Raw genomic sequence first — 10,938 nt, forward strand, 5'->3', positions numbered from 1 at the left:
GCTTCACTGCTGCTTTGTAAGTGCTTGGCTTTTGTAATGTTGGTGAGCGAGGTCACACTCGCAAATGAGACTCATCCTGGTCTCTTGCCTTCTCGCCCGGTTACACAAAATCAGCTTGATCTTGGTCGACGCGTCTCCGCCCAGGCCATCGCAAAGCAGCGATGGGGAGGTTGTTTGATTTGTCGCGCGGGTTATGCACTTTAGCCAATTGCCCGTCTATTTTACAAGGGGAATCCGTGGTGCGTGAGCACAGAAGCAACAAACGCAGAAGACAAAAAACATGAATATCGCAGAGAACGAGTCGATGGTGCTCATGAAATATATTTCGCAACTCGCAAACGATGTATTTGACGGTCATAAATAAAACACACGCGAATCGGAGAAAAAAAAACCCCCCCACTGCAAACGTGATCTGATAGCAAGAAACGCCAAAGAACTGTTAGGTTCTTGTGCAAGTAATCTCTATATATTAGTCTAATAGGGACATAAACACATGCGAATCTAGAAAGATTAGGGAGGCAGGGAAGGAAACGGCTGATCCGGCCACTGTGGCATCTTCAAGACTCTGGTTTCTGCCAGAATGTGGCTGTAATGTCGCAGTTGACGGGAGTGTTGCATCCTTCTCGTGCCGTGAGGCTCCGGAGGGTGCTCTGTGTGATGTGGTCTAGTCATTGGAGGGTGTTTGTTTTGCGTCTGTGAACACAGTTACACAATGGGGTTCACGTTACACGGGATATGTTATTTTTTTTGTAAGAAAATGCCACGAAAGCCAAAATTTTTACGCGAAAAAAACCCCGACATGATGTTATTTTATTATTATATAATGTTATATAATAATATTATTATATTATTAGCGTTGTTATTTTATTATTATATAATGTTATATATTATTATTCTATTATTAGCGTTGTTATTTTATTATTATATAATGTTATATAATTTTATTATATTATTAGCCTTGTTATTTGTTATTATATAATGTTATATAATATTATTACATTATTAGCGTTGTTATTTTATTATTATATAATGTTATATAATATTAGTATATTATTAGCGTTGTTATTTTATTATTATATGATGTTATATAATATTATTATATTATTAGCCTTGTTATTTTGTTCCTTTCGGTGGCTCTCCGCTGACAACTTTCGTGGTCGCGTTATCATCGTGCCACAGGGAGAGCCACGGCGACCGCCCGGACCCCGTGAGCGTTCGCGAGCGCCCATCTCGCAGAGCGGCTCGTGAGCGAGACAAATGTGCAAACGAGAAAGACTCACGAGAGACAAGTGGGATGCCGTGGTTCGTGGTCGTGATGAATTATCGGCGGCGTTCTCACGGTGAATGGCTCTGCACTGAAAGCCGCATTGGTGGAGTTCTATAAAAGCGAGGGCTAAAGATACCGAACGCAGCGGTGTAAATGTCCATGTTTCTACGACAGGCAGTCGCGGTGCGAATAAATCAACAAACCAAGCAAAATCTGCGGGCCCCAAGTGAATCAAGGGGCCCTGGGTTCGTGAAAGAATAGGGCCGCATTACCATAGCAGCTCGAATATAAATCCTCATGAATATAACAAGCAAATTAACATAAAAATGCGGATTAAGATTTCTCGTCTGCGTATCTATCTCACTTCACTATTCTCTTATCTCATGACATGTCTCTCTCTCTTGCCTTCATGTCCTTGGTAATGTCGCTGAGATTTTTTGAATTGAAAGAGAGGCCCCAGGAAAAATAACGTGGGCTCAGGGTCCCAATGAGAGCCCCCCCCCTCCCGATTGATGCTCAGGTGTGTGACCCAACGACCACGTGGTGTGTGACCCAACAACCACCACGTGGTGTGTCACCCAACCACCACGTGGTGTGTCACCCAACAACCACGTGGTGTGTCACCCAACCACCACGTGGTGTGTCACCCAACAACCACGTGGTGTGTCACCCAACAACCACGTGGTGTGTAACCCAACAACCACGTGGTGTGTGACCCGACAACCACGTGGTGTATCACCCAACAACCACGTGGTGTGTGACCCAACCACCACGTGGTGTGTGACCCAACAACCACGTGGTGTGTGACCCAACGACCACGTGGTGTGTCACCCAACAACCACGTGGTGTGTCACCCAACAACCACGTAGTGTGTCATCCAACCACCACGTGGTGTGTCACCCAACCACCACGTGGTGTGTGACCCAACAACCACGTGGTGTGTCACCCAACCACCACGTGGTGTGTGACCCAACAACAACCACGTGGTGTGTGACCCAACCACCACGTGGTGTGTTGCACCTCCTGTGTACCAGGCGAGGGAGTTAACTTCTGCACTCTGCAGTTTCTTTGGCAAGATCGCCACTGCAATGTCGCTGCGTCACACCTTACATCACGATATCACTTAGTTATCTGCAATATTTGCACACGCCCTCATTCACACACTCATTCACACACACACTGCGGCCCACATTCACGTACTGACACACACTCTCTCATACACAAACACAAATATCCCCCCTACTTACGAAGACAAACACGGCGCTTGATGGGTGACCAGCACCCCACGCACGGCTGCCTTTGTCTCCCGAGTCTCGGTGTTTAGACGCCGCACCAGGTACTCATTTTGAGGCTGAGTCGACCTAAGGGAGGCTCAGGGCCGGCTTCGGGTGTCAATCGCTGACGTTAACCGCTGCCCTACCAACTCCCCATGCACACACACACTGCAGGGGCATTCAATGCTAAAACTGAGGTTATTGTTTGGCATTTCACATGATTCTTAGCCGCTGCGCTCGGGTCGTGGTGCAGGTGGCCCAGGGCGGCATTAACCTGAACGGTCGAAGCGTTTTTGAGGGCGGAGGCGTTTAAATTGTAATGAGCTTCAGGGGAGCGCGGGGAATGCATCATAATGATGATGATGAAGGGGAGCGCTGGGTCACTTTGAGGGGTTCACGCTGCGCCACCCTCATCAGCAGTGCCGCAGCCACTTGGCGGCCTTCTGCCACGATCACGTCCGTGGTGTTGAAGGGGAATGGGAGAGACGCCAACAAGCCAGACCACGACGACGAGAGATCTCACAGCTAACTTCGCGAGCTAATGGCGCGAGTGAGTATATATTCTGGACTTCTTTCGCACCGTACGTAGCCAACTGCGCTTATCGGAGGTGCGGGGGTAAGCACAACGAACTAAACAACCTCGGTTTAGAAAGTGCATGGCTCCAGCGGCTTCCTAATGCGGGAAGGAGCAAGCGGCTGCAGGGCTGCGCTTGTACCGTCTGGAGGACTCTACGGGCAATGGGCCGGAGCGGTGGGGCAGTGGTTAGCGCACTGCGATATGGTAACCAGCGACCCCAGTTCGATTCCCTGCCACGACTCACATCAATGGCGAGTGACTTCTGAAGCGATCTCTGGCACCCTCCCTCACCCCCCTCGCCCCTTCACCCGCGTGGTGAAGTATGGTCAAACAACACGCATGCCCGAAAGCTGTTGAGAGGCCTTCACCCAGCAGTGGATCGATAACAAGGCTGTAAGTTACCCTGTAGAGGTAGTAATAGTGCTCAAGATAAACTCCCAATGTCCCACCCGCACGTGTTGTACGCGGTACCTTGTGCGTGTCGCTAGTGGCACGCCCTGGGCTGAGCTGCTCAAAGTCGACCACGTCGATGGTAGCTCGAGACCAGAGAAGGCACCTGAGCAGCGGCTACAGCCACGGGTGGGTATACTGGATGTGATGTGCCGGGCATGGATCTATTTTACGGGATCGCCGACCCAGACAGAACCGGCTGAGCACAAAAGCCGCGATGTATTTACATGACAGTGACGCGGACACACGCGAGAGCCATCGGGCCAAACGTCTCGCTGCCACCGTCACGTGGCGATGGCGGCGTGACAACGGGGACCACCTCAGCGTGGGCTGCATCTCGATGGGTTGTGCACGCGCACGCAGGATGACAACAGCTACGTTCTTGCACAGCGTGTAGCCATGGGGCGACGGTGCGGAGGCAAGACGCGTATTTATCCACAGTACTGACAATCAATTAGATTTAATTAGTTACGTTTGTCTTCTTGGTTATTTCGGTAAAGTCATCACGTAGAAGGGAAATAATAAAATAATAAAAATAAAACATAGTAAAATAATTCTCACGACGTTTCGGCCACAACGCAAGTAGCCGTCCTCAGGTGAAGAACAGGTCTGTCGGGAAGACAGCGTCTGAATGAAACACCCCAGGCTTGGAGCGTATATTTAAGCTAGGTTGGAGGGGGAAGAGCGCCTTGACAAAGGAATTTAGCATATTTATGGGAAATGCAGATATGGGATTAGTGAATTGACCTACATTGTATGTGCGTGTTGTGTTTTGCGATTCCCGCTCACTGCCCCCAACGACAGCGAGGACTGCCGGAGCCAATTCTACCCCTCAAATGAGTCGTGCCGCGTGTGATGTGCAAACTTCGGCACTCGGGAGACAAAGGCGACCGGGAGTGGTGCTGGCCAACTCACCCCATCACGGACGGTGCCGGCCTCATACCACTCGTCCTCGCATCCCGTGAAGGCTATGAGGGGTCGGCTCTTTGTGATTATTATCTGGTGAACGCATTGAAGCCACGGGTCTCAACTGAATGGACAGTTCCGACCAAGTCGCCCTGCGTCACGAAGCTCAGTCGAATGTTGTAGCCTTGAATGGCAGTACAACCATCGATTCTTCAATTTCGTCTGTCCAAAGACTCGTGCGTAAATATCGACTATTAAGACTCTCATGGGTGAATATAGGGCACGGTTATGTTTTGTACACAATCCTTTAACTCTACACTGTTCGCCTGTCTGGTAACTCGATGGTTAAGCTGACACCACGCCACCTTCACATGCCCGTCTCTCCACGTCAAGCAAGTAGACACATCAAGTTGACTTTACACAAGTAGACACAAAGTTGTCTTTACACAAGTAGACACATCAAGTTGACTTTACACAAGTAGACACATCAAAGTTGACTTTACACAAGTAGACACAAAGTTGTCTTTACACAAGTAGACACATCAAAGTTGACTTTACACAAGTAGACACAAAGTTGTCTTTACACAAGTAGACACATCAAAGTTGACTTTACACAAGTAGACACAAAGTTGTATTTACACAAGTAGACACATCAAAGTTGTATTTACACAAATAGACACATCAAAGTTGACTTTACACAAGTAGACACATCAAAGTTGACTTTACACAAGTAGACACATCAAAGTTGACTTTACACAAGTAGACACAAAGTTGTCTTTACACAAGTAGACACATCAAAGTCCAGACGGACCCTGGGCCCGTCGCGACACATCAAAGCGCTCTCAGCAGCAGCAGCAGAGAGGGGATTGCTTCAATCGTTGCTGGTGAGCTGCCAGGACTCCTTCTTCTTTGAGATATGGAGGGTTCTTGTTCGACGCGAAGTTATGCAATGCATAACGCAAACAACAAGATAATGATTTGTGTAACGCATGATTTTACTTTACTGTGTGGAGAGGCGGGCACACGCAGGATACATTCTCTGCTGACCTCTTTTGCAATGTTGTATTCTGCGTAACGACGCGAATTATGATCTCTGGTTGTTGAACGTGGATCAGAAATGCGCGGACACAACCTGGCAGGGGAGCGAAGCGGCATGCGGACCGAGATGCGTGCTCAGAATAGTACCGAGGCAGAGGAACATACGTGTGTCTGTGTGTACGTGGTGAACTTCTTTCGCACCGTACGTAGCCAACCGTGGCTAATCGGAGGTGCGGAGGAATGACAACAAACTAAACACAACAAACGGTTTTGTAAATAAATGAGTTTTCAATCTAGATTAATTACAAGTACATAACTCCAGTGGCTTCTTAATATCGGAAGGGAGAGCGTTCCAGACGGCCACAGCAGCGCATCTGAAAGCGCGCGACGATGACACGGTGACCGCCGCCTTTGTTCGATGGCTGAGCCAGAAGCTGCTGCTGCTGCCGCTGCTGCTGCTGCTGCCGCTGCTGCCTCTGGTGCTGCCGCTGCTGCTGCTGCCGCTGCTGCTTCTGGTGCTGCTTCTGGTGCGAGGATGAGCGGGGGAGTTGGCGTGACGATGGTTCACGATGCTCCTTGACGACGTCACGAGGCACGCGGTCTACTCGTGGCAAGCTCGTTGCGTGTAATGGGTGCGAACGCGTGGATCGTCCAACAGTGGCAAATGAGGGGCATTCTACTGCCCGAGAATAAAAGCTGATGTGGGAATTACTCATCGCCAGAAGGGACGCTAACGAAGGTGCCCAGTGAACGAGACCGGCGAGGGAGCGGAGGGAACACCGCACGCGAGGGGACGGCCAAGAGGGAGATGGAGCGATGACGATGCACAGACACGAGCGATATTTTGACATCGCCGCACCGAATGGGACGGCTACCCCCATCCAGCAGTAGACAGACTCTGGCCCACGATATCGATGCGGCGTAGCTTCAACCATCACCCATCACCCATCAACCCTCGCCCATCAACCATCACCCATCAACCCTCACCCATCACCCATCAACCATCACCCATCAACCATTCCACCCTCACGCGCGCCGTTCCGGCAACTCGGCGTGCATCTCGCCTTGTTTTGTTCTCGTGATGTATCGAATTTTGATGAAGCCGCTCGCAGGGTTACAGGAACACGCGAGGCTGAAACAACCCCGCGTTGCTTTGGAGTTGGCGTCCCCTGTGCTTCAGTGCCCGTGCCTGACGCCGATCGCCCCCCAACACCAACACCAAGCTCACAACCCTCAGCCAACGCAGCCGTTCCAGAAACATATCGACCGAGAACATGGAACTCCTCCACCGCCACTGCACGTCAACGCGCGCGCGCGCGCTCGCTCACCTTGAGCAGAAATGTAACGAAACGGAATTCCTGCCCGCCTCTGGAGGATGGATGACGAGGAGGAGCAGGAGGAGGAGCAGGAGGAGAGATGAAGACGCCCGAGTTCGTCTCCGCGTGTCACACGGGTGGCCCTGCTGACTTGGTTGAGCGGCAGTGGCCCCGCGCGTGGCTTGGCACGTGTTCAGCTGCTGCTGCTGCCTTCTCTGATATGTCCCAGCAGAGCGGAGCGCACGCTCCCCTCGCTTATAGACAGGGGCGCGATGGGGCGGGGGGTGAGAAGGATGGGAGGAGGGGATGGAGGAGGGAGGAGGAGGAGAGAGATGGGGCGAAGGTTGGTGTGAGTGTGTGTGGCGTCGATGTGTGAGTGTGAGTCGGCGAGTGAGTGAGGTTGGTGTGAGTGTGAGTAGGTGAGTGAGTGAGTTTAGTCTTGTGAGTGAGTGAGGTTAGTGTATGAGTGAGGTTTGTGTGTGAGTATTTGTGTGTGGGTGAAGGATGTTGTCTTTGTATTGGTGTGTGTGACGGTGGTAAGCGCACAATAATGGATCAAATTATACAGAGCGCCTTCATAGAGCCACTCATGTACGAGGTAAGACATGGTGGATGTAGATTTGAATATCTTAGTATCAGTGTAATGTATTTATCCAGGAAACCCTGAGTCTAAGTAAGCCCTCTATTCACAAGGGTCATGCTTTATTGGGTCGTTTGACCAGGTGAATTGTCAGCAGAGCTTTGCAATGTGGGAAGAAATGTAATCGTGCCCGCTGCACTGCCACCGTTGTACGTATGTTGAACTTCTTTCGCGCCGTACGTAGCCAACCGTGCTCATCGGAGGTGCGGGTGAAGGACAACTAAACACTAAAAGCAGTTGGTAAGAAACGAGTTCTCAATCGAGATTTAAAAGTGCATAGCTCCAGTGGCTTCCTAATATCGAAAGGAAGATCGTTCCAGACGGCCGCAGAAGCGCATTTGAAAGCGCGCGATGACGATGATGATGACGATAATGATGTCGATGCGGTGACCGCCGCCTTTGTTCGATGGCTGAGCCCAGGGGGGGGAGCGGTGGCTCTCTTGCTTGACTGCTTCGTGACGTCATGTATCAAGGACCACCACCGTCTCGTAGTCGCACGCATTGTGACTCTTGAAATGCTGAGCTTTTTACAGAATTCGAAAAAAAATTATTCTTGTTATTTTGGTTGCCTACCCCTGTGTGTGATTCACTAACCCTTGCCTCTGAATCACCACTACCACGTCCGCTCGTTTCGAAGCAACCCTGAAGTGCACAGACGATTAATCAAAACGAGTGGTGAGCTCAGTACTGTTGTTAGTCCACGAGCCCAGACCAGACCAGATAATTCACTCAATTGTCGGGACCACCCGTAGTGGCATCATTTTCGGGGTCACAATTGCGCATTATATGACGACCGCTTGAAATGAGTGCGGTTATCAAATAACGAACTTGTATCGGCCGTGTAAATGAAGCCGTGGGACTAAAGTGTTGCTACCTTCGGTGGTTACCGACTTCTAAACTCACCCATGGACTAAATGACGAACCTTGTCACGTGATTCTGGACGAGATTGCTTCCTCAGAGGCGCTGGTATTTGATTCATGACTTTACACAGAGAGCCTTGCCATTCCACTGCTGGATGAAGGCTTCCCCGCCCTGCGCCAGCCCATCGAGGCTGTTTGCCCACACTTCGCCATGCTGGTGAGGGCAGGTTCGTGAAGGAGGGAGCATCCGGAACCAGTTCGGATACAATCATATCACGAGTCGCTGATGTTGAGCTGTGGCCAGGAGTGAACTCGGGACAGCGGGCTACCAAACGTGAGGCGATTGACCTTCGAGAATATAAATGAGCCAAATACGGAAATAACCACACGGGCAAAATTAGTTGAGGTTATCAGGAGGTTTTAGTTTGAGAGAATGTAAAATGTAAACGTCTCTCCCTCCATCTCCCATTGCCAACTGTCTCCTTGCCCCCTTCCCCAGGTGTCTCCTTCGCAAGACCTCACCACCTCTCCGCCATGTCACCTTGTAACCTCACCTGCATTGCTACAACAACAACCGCCATTCGCCACTAAGTGGCGGTGACGTCACCACGACGCTTGTGCCAGGCCATGTGCACCTTGAGGCCACGTGAAGTGTCGAACGCCCGCTGGCAGGAGGTCACGGGGCAGACCCAGCAGGTGCCACGGGTCGACTGACTGAGATGACCGAGATGACTGGCTGATGCACCACCTGTGCCCCCTACTGTGCCAACTTGCTGTGCTTTAGCCACCCGGCGCACCGCTCGTTGTTGCTACGCTCACACACGCGCACACGCACATGGCTGTTAGGCACCCTGTCCCACGTCCCATCGTTCACCTGCCGTTGCCGGGATCCCAACCTGCAGCCGTTGACACTCCGGGGTCGCCCTGTGGCCGGCCCTTGCGCAGCATCACGTGCGGGCACCACGTGGCCGTGTGAACCGAGACGCGATTGTGACGTTCGTCACTGGATCGTTCTTGCGCTTTCCTCTAGGGCCGTGTTTCTCAAACGTTTTGGGCCGATGCAAACGTTCCCGCGGACCACCCGTCCAGACCGACCCCTGGTGACCAAACGCATTCACTTCTCTCTAAATGCCAGCAATATAACATTACTCATAGTGCTGGGATATTAAAACGTATTAAACGCAGCTGTGAGGTTTGTTTTTTCTTAAGGGGCAATTAGAGTGTAGGGTTGGGATAATTTAATCAGAGCAATTCACCTAACTTCATTTTTAAATGAAAGAGCATGAGTAAAATATTAATTATTATCCGAAACAAAAAGTCATTATTGTCGCGATCAACTTCGCATTTGCATCATCAGCCCGCGGACCGACCTGGAGGGCCGTCTGGACCCCCCCCCCCCCCCGGTGGTCCGGGAACCGCACTCTGAGAACCACTGCACGAGTGGACTGCCAGCAGCGGCGGCCGCTCCCTGTCGTGTCCACTTGCCCTGGACGGGAGACATCGCCGTCGCAAGAGATGTCTGGTGCCCTCTGTACCGAGGCTGGCAACGGAATGGCAGCCAAAGTAGGAAAACGCCACCGCAGTGGAGACGAAGCAGCAGCGATACCGTCGGGAGGGATGGCGGATGGGACTGTCGCCGTTCAACCAGCAGTGGATAGAACACGGCTGCTGCTGCTGCTGCTGCGTGGCTCGCTGTGTGCTGCTGCGTGGCTCGCTGTGTGCTGCTGAGTGGCTCGCTGTGTGCTGCTGCGTGGCTCGCTGTGTGCTGCTGCGTGGCTCGCTGTGTGCTGCTGCGTGGCTCGCTGTGTGCTGCTGCGTGGCTCGCTGTGTGCTGCTGAGTGGCTCGCTGTGTGCTGCTGCGTGGCTCGCTGTGTGCTGCTGCGTGGCTCGCTGTGTGCTGCTGCGTGGCTCGCTGTGTGCTGCTGCGTGGCTCGCTGTGTGCTGCTGCGTGGCTCGCTGTGTGCTGCTGCGTGGCTCGCTGTGTGCTGCTGCGTGGCTCGCTGTGTGCTGCTGCGTGGCTCGCTGTGTGCTGCTGAGTGGCTCGCTGTGTGCTGCTGCGTGGCTCGCTGTGTGCTGCTGCGTGGCTCGCTGTGTGCTGTAGCGCTTGCCGCAAACTCAATTCGGTGTTTGGCGGAGTCGATGTTGGTGGCCGCGGTGTCGTCACGTCGCCCCCTGGTGTGCTTCTCGTTCTTCTCCATCCGCTCCCCCACCACCGACGCACGTGGCGATCGCTCCGCGCGGCGTGGATGTCACCCGCGCGCGCGTGCGTCGCATCAATCCCGGGGCGTTCTTCTTCACACGACCACCGACGGCGTTCTGTGGACACCCTGGCGACCCTGAGCGCTGTGTCGACAAGTCCACTCCCTGCCGATGGGACTCACATCAATCGAAAGCGGTCCAGGGGTTGCCGACGTTAACAGATGCTGCTGTCAACACATTCGTTTGGAAGGCTAATGGGCGGAAACTTGTTATCGGTTTGGGATGAAAGGTCAATAATTGTTTATATATATAGATAGGTTGAAAGAACATAACAAAAAACTACGACGTTTCGATCCTAATGACGACCGCTTGTGTTGTCGTTTTTTTTGTTATTTTCTTTCAACCTATCT

The 10,938-nt window shown here is 52.0% G+C and overlaps 1 protein-coding gene across 1 annotated transcript in view; it reads right to left on the reverse strand.

Annotated features, from left to right (window-relative positions):
- LOC144734125 (extracellular calcium-sensing receptor-like) overlaps positions 1-7,033 on the reverse strand; it is a 60,435-nt gene extending 53,402 nt beyond the window's left edge. Inside the window, exon 1 of the mRNA XM_078616192.1 lies at positions 6,841-7,033. The gene's annotated coding sequence lies outside the window, so the exon portion shown is untranslated. The remainder of the gene's footprint in view (positions 1-6,840) is intronic.
- Positions 7,034-10,938: the final 3,905 nt, after the last annotated feature.

This window comes from Lampetra planeri, chromosome 50 (assembly GCF_965212315.1).
Source record: "Lampetra planeri chromosome 50, kcLamPlan1.2.h2, whole genome shotgun sequence".
NCBI lineage: Eukaryota > Metazoa > Chordata > Hyperoartia > Petromyzontiformes > Petromyzontidae > Lampetra > Lampetra planeri.